General features: G+C 38.6%; 1 long non-coding RNA gene across 1 annotated transcript; it reads right to left on the bottom strand.

The window, feature by feature from the left end:
- Window positions 1-229: 229 nt before the first annotated feature.
- Window positions 230-15219, bottom strand: LOC141400497 (uncharacterized). Its single transcript, XR_012412129.1, has 2 exons — window positions 15147-15219; window positions 230-1112 (listed from the first exon to the last, which is right to left on the bottom strand). It is a non-coding gene; the product is annotated as an uncharacterized lncRNA (long non-coding RNA).
- Between the last annotated feature and the right edge of the window lie 5720 nt (window positions 15220-20939).

The following is a 20939-nucleotide window of genomic DNA, read 5'->3' on the forward strand; positions in this document are numbered from 1 at the left end:
TTTCACGTAATAGTATAATAATTGGAATTCAATTGGATTTAGTTCATGTCTAAATAGGTTTCAAGGGGTACGAGTGAATAATATATATTCTTAAAGTACATTCTATTCGAGTTGTTTTCAATGCAAAAGATTAACAATTCAGATGACAAATTAATAGTCTGTATTCAGTGAATGTTGAGGTTAAGCCTCATATGATGAGCTGGTAAGACTACATATACAAATATATACATTTTGTTTGAATTTATGTTGAGAAAATACCGTAGAGAATTATTCCAAAGACAGTGCTTTGTGCAGTTGGAAGGCCGTGTCGAATAAATAAACCATCCGAAACTATTTTTGAATATACATCAACTCCGATTACAATGTCAATAGTTGCAGCTTCGTAGAAACGAGTATCCGCCAAGACAAGATGTTGAAAGTTGATCTTAGTCGATTCGGGCAACGATTCCCTTGGAGTAGTGATTCCTATTCTGTTTCTCACCCGCAGCGTAGCTTCTATTTTGGCAGTAGACTGAAAACAGGGCCTCATCGTAACCGGACACATGACTTCGTCTTCCAGTTCGAGGGTAGATAAACCTAGACTGTCCACAAATCGTCTGGAGATGCAACTCATCGGAGCAGCTGAATCTAGTAAGCACCTTGCAATTTTATAATTGTCCTTTTCATAAATCCTCACTAAGGCAGTAGGAAGAAGGGGGGTAGCGTTTTTTCGAAGAAGTGTCGTTAAGGAGGTGATACTTGGCGATGGTGCTAATTTTTTCCTGGAATTGTGTTCTGATTTTGAAGCTGTAGATGTACGTAGATCGCTTGAGGAAGTTGCCTTAGCTGTCGGTGGTGGTTTCTTCTTCTCTAATCGTGGATGCTGATGCAACAACGAGTGGTGCCCTTTGTGGCAGTAACCACATCCCGATGTTGTAAAACACGTCCCTTGCGAGTGAGTATGTGCTAAACAGTTCGTACAGTAGCCGAATTTCTTGACAGCTTCCATTCTTTCCACGGAGTTCATAGCTCGGAACTTCCAGCATAACTTCAGGGGGTGCTTCTTTCGGCATAACCTACAAACGAATTTTGGACGGAGAGAAGACTGACCTGTCATGGTGTTAGAATAAGTGCTGAAAGGAAAGATATGGAGTTAATAAAGGAATGAAACAGATAAACGAACGGAATTTTGAAGTTAGGATTAAAGAATGGATATTTTATAAGACATTGTTAAGAGCTGTTATTTGGTAGGATAACCAACTTTGTGACGGGGCGTGTGATCTTCCCTCTCTGCGTAAGAATATCAGCCACTCGTACTCTGTGGTCACGGCCTTCATAGACGTGAATTATCCGTCCAAGTCGCCAGCAGTTTGGAGGAATATTTTCGTCTCTTATGACGACAAGCATATCCTCTTTAACATCATTTTCGGGCTTTTTCCACTTAGTCCTTTTGTGTAGCTCTTTAAGGTACTCACTTTTCCACCGATTACAAAAATGTTGGTACAATGCGCGGATCCTTTGCCAGCGATTTTGAATTGAGATCGGTGATTGTTTTATCTCTGGTTCCAATGGAGTTAGCAGAGGCGAGCCAATTAAAAAATGTCCGGGAGTCAATGCAGTGAGATCGGAAGGATTTTGCGATGATGGAGAAATAGGTCTGGAGTTGAGGCACGCTTCTATTTTCGCCAGTAGTGTCTGAAATTCCTCAAAAGTATATTTTGTGGTTCCAGCTATTTTCTTGAAATGTTGCTTGAAACATTTTACACCGGCTTCCCAAAGACCACCCATATGAGGAGCTCCGGGGGGTATGAAATGCCAAGTGAGATTCTGATGGTAGTAGTTGGATACCAGTGCTTGATGTGTTGTTTCGAGAAAGTTCTTGGACATTATTTTAGACGCACCGACAAATGTAGTTCCGTTGTCAGAATGCAAATGGAGGGGGCAACCATGACGAGAAACAAAGCGACTGAACGCTGCTAAAAAAGTGGATGTTGATAGGTCGGACGTTGCCTCGAGGTGTATTGCCTTGGTGGAGAAACAGACAAATACACAAACGTATCCTTTCGTAATGCGACAGTACCGTCCAGTATAACTTTTAATATCGAACGGTCCGGCGAAGTCCAGGCCGGTGTGTGTGAATGGACGAGAGATTCCACATCTCTCTGGTGGTAGGGCAGCCATTAACTGCTTCTGACATCTTCTTTTATAGATGACACAGATTTTGCAATTCCTAATAATAGTCTTTATGAGGTTTTGGACCCGTGGAATCCAATGTTGTGAACGGATCAAACGGAGGACAAGTTGATTGCCGCCATGGAGACTTATCTGGTGTACAAATTGTACCAAAAGTCTTGCATATGGAGAATAGTACGGAAGGATAATAGGATGTTTTTCCTCGAATGACAACTCTGCACTGGATTCAAGTCTCCCACAACACGCATTAAACCTTCTGAGTCTAAAAATGGATTCAAATTTAGCAGTTTACTGGAATTTGGAATGGGTTTCTTAGTACTCAGAGACAAGTACTCGCTTGGATAAAATCGTTTCTGGTAGATAATTGTTAGTTTTTTACGAACAAACCCAATTTCGTAAGCTGTTATGGTTTTGCTACTTCTGCAATAAGTAGATCTGTATTTTGGATGAATACTATGAATGAAGCGGTAAATATATGCCATGATCCTTAGAGCTCGTGGAAAGGATGAATACCTGTCCAAAAAATCTTCAAAGTTTTCAAAATATACAAAATGCGATTTAATGGACTTTTTCTCTAGTGTGATTTCAGGAATATTTGGAAATAAATTCCATTTGTGGTTTAAATCAGAGAGCCATGGTGGACCATTCCACCAAAGGCCATTCGTATGTAAATCCTGTGGATATACTCCTCGACTTGCGAGATCTGCAGGATTGAATTCAGATTCAACATGGTGCCAATTCGGAGGATCGATAATTTGGACGATTTTTGACACTCTGTTTGCCACAAATGTATTCCAGTGACACGGAGGTTTGGACAGCCATGACAGAACAATAGTGGAGTCCGTCCAGCAGTGTAATGAATATTGGGAAACATCGAATTGTGGAAGCAAGTTGTCAATCAGTTCCGCAAGCAGAACGGCAGCACATAGCTCTAACCTTGGAATAGATAAGGTTTTAATTGGAGCTACTTTGGTTTTAGAGGATATTAGATGTGAGTAAATGCTATCTCCACGCTGGATTCGAATGTAAATCGCTGCGGCATACGCTTTTTCAGAAGCGTCTGAAAATCCATGAAATTCTATCTTACAGTCCGGAGAAAAGTCAATCCATCTTGGAACTCTGATATCGTTGATGGCTGTAAAAGAAGATTGAAACGATTTCCACAAATTAAGGGAGTCTTGTGAAATTTCTTCGTCCCATTCGGTTCGTTCTAGCCAGATTTTTTGCATAATGATCTTCGCAAGGACTATAACGGGTGATATCCATCCTGCGGGATCGAATAATTTAGCTATCTGCGACAGAACCTCTCTTTTTGTGTATGATAAGTTGGACGGAAAGGAGGTAACGGAGAAGTAGAATTCATCAGTGTAAGCGTTCCAGCGGACGCCTAGCATTTTAGCAGCGCAATGGTCGTTGAAGTCTAAAAAGCCTTCATTTAGAAGATCATCTTGTGGCAGATTTAAAAGAATTTGTCCGGAATTGGAAGTCCATTTCCTCATTTTGAATCCTGCGGATTTCAATGCTAGAATCACTTGCTCTAGAGATGTGATGGCTGACTGGATGTCGTGTGCCCCTGCTAGAGCATCGTCGACATACATACAATTTTTCAGAATCTGACTTGCTAATGGATATACATTTTGGACGTCGTTGGCAAGTTGGATCATTGTACGGATTGCAAGATATGGTGCGCAGTTTACACCGAATGTAACCGTCCTTAACTCGTAGTCCTGAATAGGTTCAGATGGATTTGTTCGGAATATTATTCTCTGGAATTTTGTGTGAAAGGGAGAAACCAGGATCTGGCGATACATTTTTTCAATGTCCCCGCTATAAACATAGCGGAAAAAACGCCATTTAAGAATGAGAACCGTCAAGTCCGTTTGAAGGGCTGGGCCAGTGTATAGAATGTCATTCAGGCTGGTACCATTGGAAGTAGGTGAAGACGCGTTAAATACCACACGAACTTTTGTTGTAGAACTGTCTGGTTTCACAACAGCATGATGTGGCAGATAGTAATGATGAGGAAATTCTGAAGGACAAGGAGGAGTCACTGGAGTCATATGACGTAGTGTGGCATATTCCTGTATATTGTTGTCGTAATCTCTTTTCAGTTCAGGATTTTTTAAAAGGCGACCTTCGTTTCGAAGGAATTGCGCCATGGAACCTTTTCTAGACTGACCTAAACATAACGAGTCAGGATATCCTTCCTTAAACGGAAGTGAGACTAGATACCTTCCGGTCTCATCCCTGGAAGTAGTTTTTTGGTACAATTCCTCACAATATCGATCAGATTTGGACATTATGCGTTGTTGTGGAATATTTTCCACCTCCCAAAATCGCGAAATTGACTTTTCTAAGGGAGTTTCGCAAAAGAAAGACACACAAGTAGAATACGATTGCAGATTATTCGTCGGAACAGGACCAGTAAGGATCCAACCGAAGACTGTCTCCTGAGCCATTAAAGATCCGCAAAAGGAACGTTGGCAACCGGATAACATAATAGTTGGGAGGAGATCTGCGCCAAGCAAGATGTCTATTTTGGAGCTCTTATAGAATTGGGGATCGGCCAAATTTAATGGAGGTAACGCTGAGACAATATCTGATTCTATGGTTCTGGATGGTAGATTATTGGAAAGGTATGGAACGATTAGAGCTGAAACGTCAACTTCAAAGGCTGTATTTGCGTATGACCCCAACAGAAATTGACATTGTTTCTGGACTGATGCTGAGACCGTATTATTGAGTCCTGATATAACCGCCGATGCAGGTTTACAGGGAAGTTTGAGCGAATTCACCAGATTTTGAGATATGAAGGAGCCCTCTGATCCAGAATCGATCAAGGCCCTCGCTATGTAATCGACACCCAAATGGATTATCTTCACGACAGCGGTACCAAGTAAAACACCTTTGGAGTTGATTGCAAAACAGTTCTGAACTACACCATTCGAAGAATTAGTGGACTGTATGGAAGAAGTTGGGGATGGCTGGAAGGTGAATGATGTTGACTGTATGCTAGAATTGGGTGTTCTTAGTTGGGAAGCTGAAGGGGAAGTGTTATGGGATGGGTGTGATTGGTCTGAATCCTTATGTAGCAAGGTATTATGGCGTTTTTGACATTTGAAGCAGGTGTTTTTGCTCTTACAATTCTTCAGAGCATGAGCACTAGAAAAGCAATTCAAACAAGGATTGCTGTTTTTTATTTCTGCTAAACGCTGGGCATAAGTGAATTGGAGGAAACGAGGACATTTTCGAATAATATGGAACTCGTTTGGGCATAGCCTACACTTAGTCTTCGTGGCAGATAGTAATGATGAGGAAATTCTGAAGGACAAGGAGGAGTCACTGGAGTCATATGACGTAGTGTGGCATATTCCTGTATATTGTTGTCGTAATCTCTTTTCAGTTCAGGATTTTTTAAAAGGCGACCTTCGTTTCGAAGGAATTGCGCCATGGAACCTTTTCTAGACTGACCTAAACATAACGAGTCAGGATATCCTTCCTTAAACGGAAGTGAGACTAGATACCTTCCGGTCTCATCCCTGGAAGTAGTTTTTTGGTACAATTCCTCACAATATCGATCAGATTTGGACATTATGCGTTGTTGTGGAATATTTTCCACCTCCCAAAATCGCGAAATTGACTTTTCTAAGGGAGTTTCGCAAAAGAAAGACACACAAGTAGAATACGATTGCAGATTATTCGTCGGAACAGGACCAGTAAGGATCCAACCGAAGACTGTCTCCTGAGCCATTAAAGATCCGCAAAAGGAACGTTGGCAACCGGATAACATAATAGTTGGGAGGAGATCTGCGCCAAGCAAGATGTCTATTTTGGAGCTCTTATAGAATTGGGGATCGGCCAAATTTAATGGAGGTAACGCTGAGACAATATCTGATTCTATGGTTCTGGATGGTAGATTATTGGAAAGGTATGGAACGATTAGAGCTGAAACGTCAACTTCAAAGGCTGTATTTGCGTATGACCCCAACAGAAATTGACATTGTTTCTGGACTGATGCTGAGACCGTATTATTGAGTCCTGATATAACCGCCGATGCAGGTTTACAGGGAAGTTTGAGCGAATTCACCAGATTTTGAGATATGAAGGAGCCCTCTGATCCAGAATCGATCAAGGCCCTCGCTATGTAATCGACACCCAAATGGATTATCTTCACGACAGCGGTACCAAGTAAAACACCTTTGGAGTTGATTGCAAAACAGTTCTGAACTACACCATTCGAAGAATTAGTGGACTGTATGGAAGAAGTTGGGGATGGCTGGAAGGTGAATGATGTTGACTGTATGCTAGAATTGGGTGTTCTTAGTTGGGAAGCTGAAGGGGAAGTGTTATGGGATGGGTGTGATTGGTCTGAATCCTTATGTAGCAAGGTATTATGGCGTTTTTGACATTTGAAGCAGGTGTTTTTGCTCTTACAATTCTTCAGAGCATGAGCACTAGAAAAGCAATTCAAACAAGGATTGCTGTTTTTTATTTCTGCTAAACGCTGGGCATAAGTGAATTGGAGGAAACGAGGACATTTTCGAATAATATGGAACTCGTTTGGGCATAGCCTACACTTAGTCTTCGTGACCTTGGCCTGGAATGTGTTAACCCTGATATTTGAAGTTTTTGAAGTTGATTGTTTGGGTACCTTAGGGTTGGATTTGGAATCAGCAGAACCTCTCATTTCCAAGACAGACTCTAGTGTCCGAAACCGATGAGTAAGAAAATCGTCTAGTTCATTCCACTTGGGAATGCTAGTCTTATCCGAAAGCGTTTGCTCCCATAAGGTTAAAGTAGATTCTGGAAGGCGATTTGAGCAAACATATACGAAAATCGGATTCCAGCTATCTATATCGATTTCGTACAGTTTCAGAGCAGATATACAAGAATTCATATCTCTCTGAAGGGTCTGTATTGAATGTGCTGTTTCAGTTTGGATGGAAGGGATAGAGAATAAGTCCTTTAGTTGACCATTGATTAGCACACGTTTGTTCTCAAACCGAGAGCACAGATTGGTCCATGCGGAGGTAAATCCCGAGTTGGTTAAAGGGCTTTTTTTCACAATATCGTATGCCTCACCTTTAGTTTTTTGCTTTAAGTAGAAAAGCTTTTCCACCGGGCTTAGATTGGAGTTTCGGACACACATGGCCGTGAACAGATCACGGAAAGTAGGCCATGATTTGTAGTCCCCATGGAATGTGGATAGGTCAATTGGAGGTAAAGTGAGCGATTTGTGGGCGCCTTGAACCTGAGTTGGACTAGATGATGCAGAAGGGAGAACTTCGAAAGCTTCATTTAGTTTTGAGACGCAACGACAGTAGGTAGAATACGAGTTTTTGTATTTTTCCTTCACGGTGGCCACCTCGTTGGCTTCCTTTCCTTCGGAAGCCTCTTCGTCGTCATCGTCTTCTTCATTGGCTAAGTCTGCCAAACATTGCTCATAAGCCAGCTTTAATCGCGACCATGTAGACTTTACCTCCTCGTTATGAGTCTCAACGAGACAACGGGTGGTGAGGCAGAGCTCGTTGGCGTTAAGAGCAGCTTCGAACTCCACCAAGCTATCTGCTAGACGTATGAACCTGTCTAGTGACATGACTCTGTTTTTGTAGTAACATGCAACTTCAACCTCCAATATTTTTGTAGCAGACGCTGCTAATTGTTAATTCTGTCCGACGAAATTTTGATAAATATTCAATATTTCCCACAGCTAATTTGGATTATAACTATTATAGTGTTGTGGATTATTCCTTTGGTTTATCTTCGTTGTAATATACATATATACACATATATAATTTTAAATATTTCGACCGAAGTATAGCATTCATTTCATTACTCGCACGACATTGTGAACTGTACTGAGCCATGAACCAAAGAAGAAAAGCAACATACCTACTGGCAGTAAACAGGAACGCAGCAGAGAACTCGAGAGAGCGCCTTGTCGATCCGGTTCGACGTGGACCAAATGTTTACGTGTGGAAGGCTGGATTAGCGTTGGATATGCACTCGAAAAAACTCCAGTGCGCTGATGGACAATATTTGGATGACCAGTATCTTTCGTTGTTACTGTTGCTCACCAACTTATTATTAAACGAACGCCAGTAAATGAAACAATAGGAAGTCGGTTGAACTTTTGATAATTTATTGATTGTGTACTCCTTTATTCAAATACAATAGTTCCAGGACTTAGGGTTTCAGAAACAACCAAATACCTTCGTGGTCAAAATATAATAGAAATTAAAAAAGGAAATGTAGCTTGCAATGTGGCAGTTTTAGTGATGCCTAGGATTAAAGCATAAATGTCAAAACATAGAATGTGTATCTGGATTACATTTAAACTTGTGCGATACCAGTGATGAGTCAGAACAAAATGCTGGTAATTTTATGTGTGTACTATTTGGCGTAAACAACGAGAAACAAATCGATGAAATGCTGCTAGAAAGTTTGCAGTCGATAAATCTGACACTGCTTCCAAATGAATCGCTTTCGTCGAGAAGCACACGAAAACGCAAACGTACCCTTTGGTAATTTTACAGGCACGACCCGTAAAGGATTTTACATCGAAAGGCCCAGCGAAATCTACACCAGTTGTAGTAAAAGGCCTATTAATCTCGGTTCGTTCTGGTGAAAGCGCAGCCATAACTTGACTTCTAGAACGCTTCTTTTCTAATATGCAAACTCTGCACCGATTAATCACCGAACGAATCAGACTTTTCAATCGAGGAACCCAATATTCAATTCTAAGAATCCTCAACATTAATTTTTCCTCCATGAACGGAAATCTTGTGGACAAATTCCACTAAAAGCTTTACAAAGCGACAATGATAGGGCAGTATTATCGGATGCCTTTCCGTATACGCAAGAGTAGGTGAGTTAACTAATCTTCCATTCATACGAATTATGCCATAATCATCCAAGTAGGGGTTAAGAGGAACCAAAGGACTCTTACTATTAAGCGGATTTCTTTCTAATAAATCCTTATATTCGTCCGCATAGTACATTTTTTGTGCGAAAATTATCAATCTAGTACGGGCGAAATTGATTTCCGACGAAGCAATAGTGGTGTCGGTGTAAACAAAATTACTTCTATGTCTTGGATGAGTACGATGGAAGAATCTAAATATATACGAGACAACACGAAGAGCTCTACCCAAACAAGAGAACCTAGCAAGAAAGTCCTCAGAGCCCGTAATGAAAGAGGCATGACTTTTTACCGAACGCTTTTCAGTATCGGTTTCAAGTGCCGACAGATCACGAATTGACCATTTAGATTTTTGATCCCTAAGCCACTGTGGCCCATGCCACCAAAGAGAGGAATTGGCTAGATCAGAAGGAGCAAGACCGCGACTTTCCAAATCAGCGGGATTATCCTCAGATTTAACGTGGTACCAATTGTGATTACCAACGTTTTCTTGGATACGACAAACGCGGTCAGCTACAAACGTAGTCCAAGTCGAAGGAGTTTTTCGTAACCAGGAGAGGACTATAGTTGAGTCCGTCCAACAATAAACCTGACGAAACTCAATATCAATTTCCCGAACTATCGTTTTTAGAAGCTCAGAAGCCAAAACAGCACCACAGAGTTCTAAACGTGGCAGAGAAATTGATTTTATGGGGGCCACCCTAGTTTTACACGATAGTAAATGGACGAAAATATCTCCACTAGGGGACTCAATTCTAATATAAATTACCCCCGCGTATGCTTTTTCCGAGGCATCGGAAAAAACATGGAGTTCAGCCGAACAATCAGGAGTATACTGAACCCATCTGGGAATCCTAACCGAATTAACATCCGTGTAGGAATCTACAAATTTGCGCCAATCGGCATCTGTGGCTGACGAAAGGGAGTCATCCCAACCAATATTGTCCAACCACACCTTTTGCATAACCATTTTAGCAACGACAATAACTGGTCCTAACCAGCCCACAGGATCAAACAATTTTGCTATGGCTGAAAGAACTTCCCGTTTAGTATACGAAGCCTTTTTCGCGATTGGAGCAACCTCAAAGTAAAATGTGTCCAACCGTGCATTCCACCTTATTCCTAACGGCTTAGATCCACTAGATTCTACAAAGGACAATATTTTCTCATCTAGCAAATGATCAGGAGAAATTCCTTCGAGAATCGATCTATTGTTCGCTGTCCACTTCCGAAGTTCGAATTTCGCTGAAGAAAGCGCGGAAACTAATTGATCCCTAGCAGTTAAAGCTGTCTCCAGGTCATGTGTTCCCGCCAACACGTCGTCAACGTACATACATTTGCGCAAAATGTGCGCTGCGAGTGGGAAATCGGTCTCGGTGTCTTTTGCCAGTTTTAATAGCGTTCGAATTGCTAAATATGGTGCACAATTTACACCGAAAGTCACCGTATGTAATTCATAGTCTTGGACCGGTTTCGTGGGGGAATCACGGAAGAGAATTCTCTGAAGCGAAGCATGTTTTGGATCGACTCGAATCTGCCTATACATCTGGGTAATGTCCGAATTGAAAACATATTTAAAAACACGCCACCGCAGAATCAGCAAGACTAAATCAAGCTGCAAAGTGGGTCCGACATAAAGCAAGTCGTTCAGACTATTCCCGCTAGATGTTTTGAAGGAAGCGTTAAAGACTACCCGAAGTTTAGTGGTCTGTTTATCAGGGTTTATGACGGGATGGTGAGGCAAATAAGAAGATAAAGCATCAGTAGAGGAACTGGGGGATACTAACCTCATGTGGTCAAGATCTAAATATTCTTGTAGGACCGCGTCATATACAACCTTAACGTCCGATTTTCTCAATAAAGACGATTCATTTCTAAGGTATTGCTTTAAAACGGTTTCTCGCGACCTACCCAAAAATTCCGTAGGATCTATGTCAGGTTTAATTGGCAGTGTTACTATATATCTACCGTTCGACATTCTACGCGTAGTTTTTATATAGTTATCTTCGCAAAAACGGTCAGAAGGAGACATTATATTTCGCTTTGGAGGTTCCTCTAGCTCCCAAAAACGCAAAAGAGTTTTATTAATGCTGTCTTCTTCTATCACGTCAATTTTAGTCGCGAATGTTCGAACCTCGGTCGTAGGGACAGGACCGGTAACTAACCAACCAAACACCGAATTTTGGGCCAGCAAAGTACCAGAAAGAATGGGTCGACAACCATCTAATAAGATCTTCGGATAGAGATCAGCACCTAGTAAAAGATCTACGGGCCGAGGGTCAAATAAGTTGACATCAGCAAGCCGCAAATCAGGTAGTTGTGCTCTTAAATCCGAGCTGACAGTAAACGAGGGAATATTTCCCGAAATCAAAGGCAAAACCAACGCCGTCGTCACCAAAATAAGACGGCTATCGAGAGGACTTCCAATTTTCAACGAAAAAATTTTTCGAGAAGTGGCCGTTACAGTACAATTCACACCCGAAATAGAAGCAGTAGTGGAATGCACCGGAAGTTTTAAACGATTCTGAAGTCGCTCAGACAAGAATGACGACTCAGATGCAGGATCTATAAGCGCCCTAGCCGAATAGGAAACACCATGATGAACAATATTAACCATGGCTGTTCCTAACAAAACCGATTTGTTTTGTGCTACATGAAAGGACTGACGAGGAACACACCCAGCCGATGTGGATGGTAAAGGTTGCTCAGATGAGGCAGAGGGATTGACCGCCCTATTATTTGTAGCGACTGTATTACCCGGAGCCGATGTATTTGATTGGGTATCTAGGCGATGTAATAAGGTGTGATGAGGTTGATTGCATTTGGAACAACGACGACTACTATCACACTTTTTTACTCCATGTCCTCTACGTAGACAATTCACACACAATTGGAACCGTTTAACTATTTTATACCGTTCCGTAGAGGACTGATTTTGGAATCGCGAACATTCAAACAAGCGATGACCTTTATTTGGACAAAGCACACAACCAGATTTTCTTGATTGTTTAGAATCGCTAGAAATGCGAGAAGGTTGAGAGGATGCCGAGGACTCTGCATTAACATAATGCGATTGCACTTTTTTAATTGTGCGCTTTCCGTCATTTCCGCGCACATGACACATGAGACACATGAGCGTTTGGATCCGCTCCGACAAAAACGCATCTAAATCTTTCCACGAAGACAAGGAAGATTTATTTTTCACACTTTGCTCCCACAAGGTTTGTGTGAACTTAGGAAGCCTTTGTAGGCACATAAAAACTATGATCGGATCCCAAATCAGTCGAAATATCATAAATGGACATTGCCGACAAGCATCCATTTATGCCACGCTGTAACGATTTTAAATTCGAGCAAGTTTCACTATCAAGAACCGGCAGAGAGAAAAGGATTTTTAATTGATTGTGTACTATAACACGAGGATTGTCATAAGTATCCTTTAAAGATTTCCATGCAAGAACGAAACTACTATTAGTTAATGGAAATTTGGAAACTATCCACTAGTCTTGCGAACCAAATAGCACAACCGTTCGACATCACTAAGCCGAGAAGACTTAATATAAATGGCTGTGAATAAGTCGCGGAACGTGGGCCAAGAATGAAAGCCGCCCTCAAAGACTTCCACATCACAAGGTGGAAGCGCGAGATTATGACCGCTATCTGTGGGAAGATCATCTAAAACAAGACTCCTAAAAGAGAAAGTATTAGGAGGATCAACTTGGGTTCCCACTTCACGTGAAGCCTGAGTAGAAGTACTAAGATTACCTCTCGCTTCAAGTGGACTAGCAACCGATTGCTGCGCTAAAGAGGCAACCGAATCGTTCATTGTCGAGTTCAACGAATGTCTATGCGACCTTTTAAGTTTACCTAACTGACTTCGCATAGCGGACAAACATCTCAAGTAAGTCTGATAAGCTACATCATACTTACTGTCAACCGATTCAATATCCTCCTTTTTCGTATCACCGGAAGACATCACAAAATTAAGACACTTTTCAAACATCTCCTGTGTCTTTACCCATAACTTCTGAATTTCTTCTTTACGGACTTCTAACCCATATTCGTCTATCTCTTCAGGCTTGAGAGCACTGTAATGAGACTCGAATGTTACTATAGCGTCCGATGCTCTGATAAAAAGATACAGTGGAGTGACTGACATTTTGAATTATCAAAAAAAAATTCAACTAAAGTCCGAAAAAATCACTCAAAAGAAAGTTCAAAAGCGAAAGAAGCACATAATCGCTAAACTGCCAAAAATATTTTGAAATTCGTACTGAATTTCCAAAAATCAACTTCAAAACTCACTATAGAGTCACGAAAATACCCGAAAATCAATTAAAATCCCAAAAACAGGAAACAATTTTCACAAGAAAGTAGTTTAGAAATACTCAATTAGTATCTAAACACACGAGCTTTCAGAAATTCCACCAAAGGAATGCAGAAAATATCAAAAAATGCACAAAGTTTCGGCAAAAAAAGTTAAAAAACACCAAAAAATTCAGAAAATTTCAAGAAAAACTCAAAAAATCGAATAAAAATCAAAAGAAATCGAATAGAAATCAAAAATATATATCTAAAAGGTCGAAAATCGTATATAAAGTATCAAAAATAAATGTAAAAAATCAAAAATATATATAAATATTTCAAAAAATTCAAATATTTTCTTCTCAAAATTGAAAAAACCGTAATTTCACGTACCGAAACCGTACAAAAATTCAAAATATTTACAAAAAATTATTATTTTCAACCGAAAATACCGAGATTTTATGATTTAATTTGCGAAAATACCTCAATTAGGCTCACTACTACCGATTGTAGGGTGAATGTGGACCAAAAACCACAAAAGCAAATTAAATCAAAATTAAAATACTCGAAAATTTTAATAAAAATAATTGATTTTTTTACAAAACGGTCAAAAAATCACTTTATTTATGAAAAAGTCGAATTGACCGAGTGTAGGGTGTTCACGATTTTTTAATTTCCAAAAATATTCGAAAAACACTCCCGTATCACGATCAAAAATATTTACCAAAAAATATTTCCATATATTAAATTATTTTATTTGCGTGTACTAAATATGTTTTCCCAAAAAATGTTTGCTGGGATACCACTACTTAACGAAAAAGAAAAAAGAGAGGAAAAAAACACCGCACAGCAGGTATGGGGGTATACAGTGTGTGTATCAACTAGCAAGCAAACAGGCAAACGACCAAGCGACTGACCGACCGACTGACTCAACGATATGAGTGTACGTATGTATGTTTATTAGCGTATGTACGTATAAACGAATGTATGCTGTTCACTTGCTAATAACCAAACAAACGTAAAGTGATTTTTATGCAAATTATGTGGGGAATAAAAAAATGCAATTCTGCCACAATTAATGTATCAAAATTTGTGGTTCTTTTTGAAATAATTTTAAAGCACTTATTAACAATTATTTATATTTAATTTTGAGCACTATTCCACCACAATTAATAGGAAAAAATTAAATATTTTTGCGATAAAAAATAACAAAAAAAAAAAATAAATGTCACTTATCCCTTTTTGTTTGTTTGGAACTTTTTTTCTTTTTCACTTGTAACTATGTTATAGTGGTAAAGGCACACGAAAAATCGATTGATACGGGAGGGGGGATGCGCGACGCGTTGTAAGGCGGCCAAACAGCGATCACGACACAAAGAATTGTTGTTATTTTCCACTTTTATTTTTCGATATTCTCACTTAAAACACTTTACGTACCTGGTTTGTTGATGAGATTATGGGTGAAAAATGGATTGATGGATGGAGATATGGATGGATGGACTGTAGGATGGACTTTTGTTGTGTTGTTTGCTGTGAAGGGAAACAAGCAAACCAATTAGAAATGGTACCAACAACAACACCGACTCAATCGCGGCTCGAAGTGACCAAATGTTTATGTCAATGTAAATAAAAGAAAAAAAAGGAGAAAAATAAAAGGCAGTATTTTCGTATTGATGATATTTGACTAGAAGTCAAATGAGCTTTATTTATTGAATAAATAAAAGAGGGTTTTTGGTAACGATATTACCTGTAATTTGCAACGATCTTGCAGATGCTTACAATAAAGCTTCGATAGCGTTCAACGATCCGATGAAAAAAGTGTAGATGATGAGAGGTGGGGAAATGTCAAACAACTCAACGAAAGAATTATCGTTAAAATCTGCGATGTAAATGTTACAAGGGTGTAACAATAAGGAGCTTGCAGATTTTAACGATAATGTAGACCACAACAGATTGGCCGTTGTAAATGAAACTAATAATACAAATAAACTATTTAACTTAAACAACGGTATTATTTAGATATTACAAAAGAAATTTTTCACTTAGGCTTTGATATTCACGAAATAGACCTCGATGACTGTCAGTTTTGCTTCTCAATGTGTACTATACTTAATTTGCAGCAAAATTGATTGAATGAGTCTATAACGTAAAAATGGACGCTACCGCTACATTAACCCTACAGGAAACCGCGTGTCTATGTGGTAAATATTGAGCTTCGCACTACCAACTAATATAAGTGGAACTTTTGTGTTTACTGTAAAAATTAGTAACCTATGTCCTTCATATCAAACTACAAATGTTTCGAAACTATCAAAATTTGAAACATTTGTACTAATTATTAAAAATTATCGAGTACACGGACAGACATATTGTCAAATAGTTAATAGGGGGCAGAGGTCTTATGATGTATTTTTGTTTATATTTGTGCAGTATTATTAAGAATTTAATCATATACAAAATTAGGAGGGTTGGCGTTTTTTTGTTTGGGATGACGACTTCTATTTTGTTTTTAAAAATAGTCAGGCTTAATCCCATAGTCGTTGTTTTAATATTTTATTAAAACAACTTTAATTTATTAGTGGGAAAAATTGGCGATGTTTACCAAGGGTAAGGCAGGGAATACTATAGTTTCAAATCTCGTCACAGATCTTCATCAGTTCCCTTATTTCTTGTTTTTCAACAAGAAACTTTTTATACCCAAGTGTCAATTGCTAGCTCAAATAGATACGTGCGCAAAGAAACACTCTGATCGAGAATTTCTTGGCACTACCTAAAAAAAAAGTTTCTTGTTGAAAAACAAGAAATAAGGGAACTGATGAAGATCTGTGGCGAGATCTGAAACTATAGTATTCCCTGCCTTAGGCCATGTTTATAGTATAGCCTTTTGCAGGGTTAACCTTCTTAATTAGGATTTACTTGACGTATACGTAAAGGAATTGACATTTGAAACCCAGTGGGTTTGTTAAATCCGCTTATATATAAACGTACTATTACCCCTTATTTTTCCCACTAATAAATTAAAGTTGTTTTAATAAAATATTAAAACAACGACTATGGGATTAAGCCTGACTATTTTGAAAAACAAAATAGAAGTCGTCATCCCAAACAAAAAAAAAAAAACGCCATCCCTCCTAATTGTGAGACCGGGCACCGTCAAAATGTTGTTTATTGCTGTAGTATGCAATACCAACAAATTAGTTATGTGCTTTTTCGTCGAGAATCGACGAACGCATAGCAGTGGCAAAAAATTGGATTTGTTTGCAAGTGAAGTTGCTAGAGTTTAGGTAGTGCCAAGAAATTCTCGATCAGAGTGTTTCTTTGCGCACGTATCTATTTGAGCTAGCAATTGACACTTGGGTATAAAAAGTTTCTTGTTGAAGAACAAGAAATAAGGGAACTGATGAAGATCTGTGACGAGATCTGAAACTATAGTATTCCCTGCCTTACACCTTGGTAAACATCGCCAATTTTTCCCATTAACAAATTAAAGTTGTTTTAATAAAATATTAAAACAAAGACTATGGGATTAAGCCTGACTATTTTGAAAAACATATACAAAATATAAATTCATTTTTTAGAAAACTGTATTAATTATTTTCGAAGTCGAGTAATTTGAAGGTACACAAACCTGTAGTGGGATTCTGTAACTCATTTTTACTGTTAAATAGCAAAATTATGACTAAAAACATAAAGAAAAGTTGACATCACTGTTTGTGTCGCTAGAGGCTAGCGACTACTTTTTATTCTTCGTTAACTTACCGAAAAAAATTCGTTAATTACACTGTGCTACAGTGAAAATTTGCAGGGGTTCTAATGCATAAATTCGGTTTTGTGGGAGTCCACAGAAGACGAAAATACCTTTGGTTTCTTTGGGTCACTTCGGTTTTTATACCCTCCACCATATGGATTATACCCTCCACCATATGGAGGGTATAATTAAATTTGTCATTCCGTTTGTAACACATCGAAATATTCGTCGGAGACCCTATAAAGTATATATATTATTGATCAGCATAAAATTCTATGTCGATTTGACCCTGTCCGTCTGTCCGTCCGTCCGTCCGTCCGTCTGTCTGTCTGTTGAAATCAAGATACAGCTCGCAATTTTAAAGATAGAGAGTCCAAATTTGGTACAGAAGTTTTTATTGCTTGCAGGATGGTCGGTATTGAAAATGGGTCCACGTTTTGATATAGCCCCCATAGAACGGTACCTCCCGATTTTCGGTATTTTTACGGTTTTAGCTTCATTTCCCTACCAAAATGGCTGAAATTTGGTACGTAGTCTTCCTTAGGGGTATTGAACTTTTCCCCAGAATTTTGTCGGTATCGGTCCACACCTTCATATAGCCCCCATAGAACGGTACCTTCCGATTTTCGGTATTTTTAAGGTTTTAGCTTCATTATCCTACCAAAATGGCTGAAATTTGGTACGTAGTCTTCTTTAGGGATATAAAACTTTCCCCCAGAATATTGTTGGTATCGGTCCACACCTTCATATAGCCCCCATAGAACGGTAACTCCCGATTTTCGGTATATTGAAGGTTTTAGCTTCATTATCCTACCAAAATGGCTGAAATTTGGTACGTAGTCTTCTTTAGGGATATAAAACTTTCCCCCGGAATATTGCCGGTATCGGTCCACACCTTCATATAGCCCCCATAGAACGGTACCTCCCGATTTTCGGTATTTTGAAGGTTTTAGCTTCATTATCACACCGAAATGGTTGAAATTTGGTACTTAGTCTACGTTGGCGGTATAAAACTTTTCCCCATAACTTTGTCGATATCGGTCCATGCCTTCATATAGCCCCCATAGAACGGTACCTCCCGATTTTCGGTATTTTGAACGTTGTGGCCTCAATATTCCACCGAAATGGCTGAAATTTGGTATTTAGACTTCGATGGGGGTACTCAAACTTCCCCTTTAAATTTGTCGGTATAGGTATAGGTCCACGCCTTCATATAGCCCGCATGGAAAGGTACCTCCCGATTTTTCGTATTTTGAAGGTTGTGTCTTCAATATTCCACAAAATGGCTGAAATTTGGTAATTAGTTTTCAATGTGATATAAAACTGTTCGCCAGAAATATGTCTGTCCAGGTCCACGCTTTCATATTGCCCCATTTCTGACTAAAATTCGTCGGTATAGGTCCACGTTTCGATATAGCTCCCATAGAACGGTACCTCCCGATTTTCGTAAAACTGAAGATTGTGACGTCAATATCCAAACGAAATGGCTGAAATTCGTTATTTCGTCTTCCAAGAGTTATAAAATATTCCAGAAGAGTATTATAAGTATAGGTTCACGTCTTCCTATATCCCCATAGAAGCGTACTTCTTGATTTTCGGTATATTTTAAGTTTTAGCCACATTCTCTTACCGAAATATAGGAATTTTGGTATTTAGTCTTCTTTGAGCCTAAAAACTTTCCGTCAGAAGTTTTTCGGTATAGATCGACGTTTTGAAATAGCCCCCATAAAATGGTGCCTCACATTGTTTTACCGAAGTCTTTTTCATACACGAAAGGAAACTAATTATTCCATTTTACTTCAATACAACTTATGGTGGAGGGTATAACAAGTTCGGCCCGGCCGAACTTACGCCGTTCTTACTTGTTCATTTTATAACGGTAAATGTAGTGACAAATGGGCTTTCTTGAATTTTCAACTTTAAACGGACATTACTTCTTTTTTCCACAACCGATTTGCACACACTGATTTTCATTATAAAGGGGAGAGTAATGCCTTTCGAACAAGCCATAGATTATTAAAATTGGTTAACAAATGGCTAATTAATAGTGGTTTAAGAGTGACAAAAACGTATTTAAAAAGAGTAAAAGGTTTTTCCTTTTGCTCTAGGCAGCGTAAATAACACCTAACAGTACAATTATTTACAGTTAGCAAGTAGGAAATTTAGTTGGCTTTCTAAAATGGGAAAAACCAACAAAATCGGTTGAAAAATGAATGCGTTATGACATTTTTTGTGTTTTAACTTTTTGGTATTTTTTCATATTTTCCTTTATAAAACATTGATACCTTGTGCGTAATTGTTAAGCAGGATAATCACAATTAGAATCATACATGCTAAGATACCCATCTTTTATAATGGAAAAAATGAAAAAAACCAAAAAGTTGAAACACAAAAAATGCCATAACGCATTCATTTTTCAACCGATTTCGTTGGTTTTTCCCATTTTAGAAAGCCAACTAAATTTCCTACTTGTTAACGGTAAATAATTGTACTGTTAGGTGTCGTTTACGCAGCCTAAAGCACAAGGAAAAACGTTTTACTGTTTTTTAATGCGTTTTTGTCACACTTAAACCACTATTACTTAGCCAATTGTTAACCGATTTTAAAAATCTATGGCTTGTTCGAAAGGCATTACTCTGCCCTTTATAATGAAAAACAGTGTGTGCAAATCGGTTGTGGAAAAATGAAGTAATGTCCGTTTAAATTTGAAAATCCAAGAAAGCCCATTTTTCACTACATTTACCGCTATGAAATCGAAACCCGAAGTGACCCAAAGAAAGCAAAGGTATTTTCGTCTTCTATGAACTCCCACAAAACCGAATTTGTGCATCAGAAATCCTGCAAAAAAATTTTGTCCTCATTTATATCATAGTGTTATCGAAATTATAAGCATTTTAATTTTACCGACAATTATCGATACTACTAATGAACGTAAAAACGTGCAAAATTTTTGGAAATTTCACCATTGCATAACGTTAACATAGATTCACCACAACACAAAAGAAAAAAGCACATTTTTTTTATTAAAACACCAACTTCCCCAGCTTTATATATCACCGTGGGTCATCTTGCAAAACAAATAAAAATCAAACCCTTCATAAGGCACGGAAACAACTCGAGTTTAAGACCGCCATAATCCGGTTTATAGTCTGGTCTTCAATCGTTTTGCAATTGCACTACTTGTGATGCTTAATATTGCTATTGCCACCTGAGATTTATGAACAGTTTCGTTAAGACGATACGAATACAAATGTGTTCATACTGCTACCTGAGTTACGTTTTGTTTATATATGACTTATTTTTGTTTGTTGTTTGTTTTTCTACACCGAAAGGCGTTTGGTAGTAATTCGAACGAATTTGATTTCGGATCGTCTTAGAAATCAAATATATTATAGTCATTCATTAACCATCATTCAAAACACAAATTTGTTTTTCACTGAACACTAATTTTAAATGTAAGTTATATGCATAGGTAAGGGTACTTTACACGATATGAAAAAACACATTTCGACATGTCATATTTTATTGGTATTTTTCCCATTGATCTTTATTAAGTTTCGCATATTACTGGAGGGTCTTTTTCCAGCTTTTTCCTCAGGTGAATCCATAAAGTTTTTGTAAATAAGATTTACGTATAGAATGTCTTTTCTTGGTAGATTTTATATTGTATTTACTTTTTTGATTTTCAGGTTCCAAAAACCACAATTTTGACGTTTTCGTTAAATAAGTTGTAGAAGATCTTCAAATAAACCTTAGAAAACTTATTTTGCCTAAAGCCATTTCTTCATATAC

This window comes from Musca autumnalis, unplaced genomic scaffold (assembly GCF_047663935.1).
Source record: "Musca autumnalis isolate F117 unplaced genomic scaffold, ASM4766393v1 scaffold_30, whole genome shotgun sequence".
Classification (NCBI taxonomy): domain Eukaryota; kingdom Metazoa; phylum Arthropoda; class Insecta; order Diptera; family Muscidae; genus Musca; species Musca autumnalis.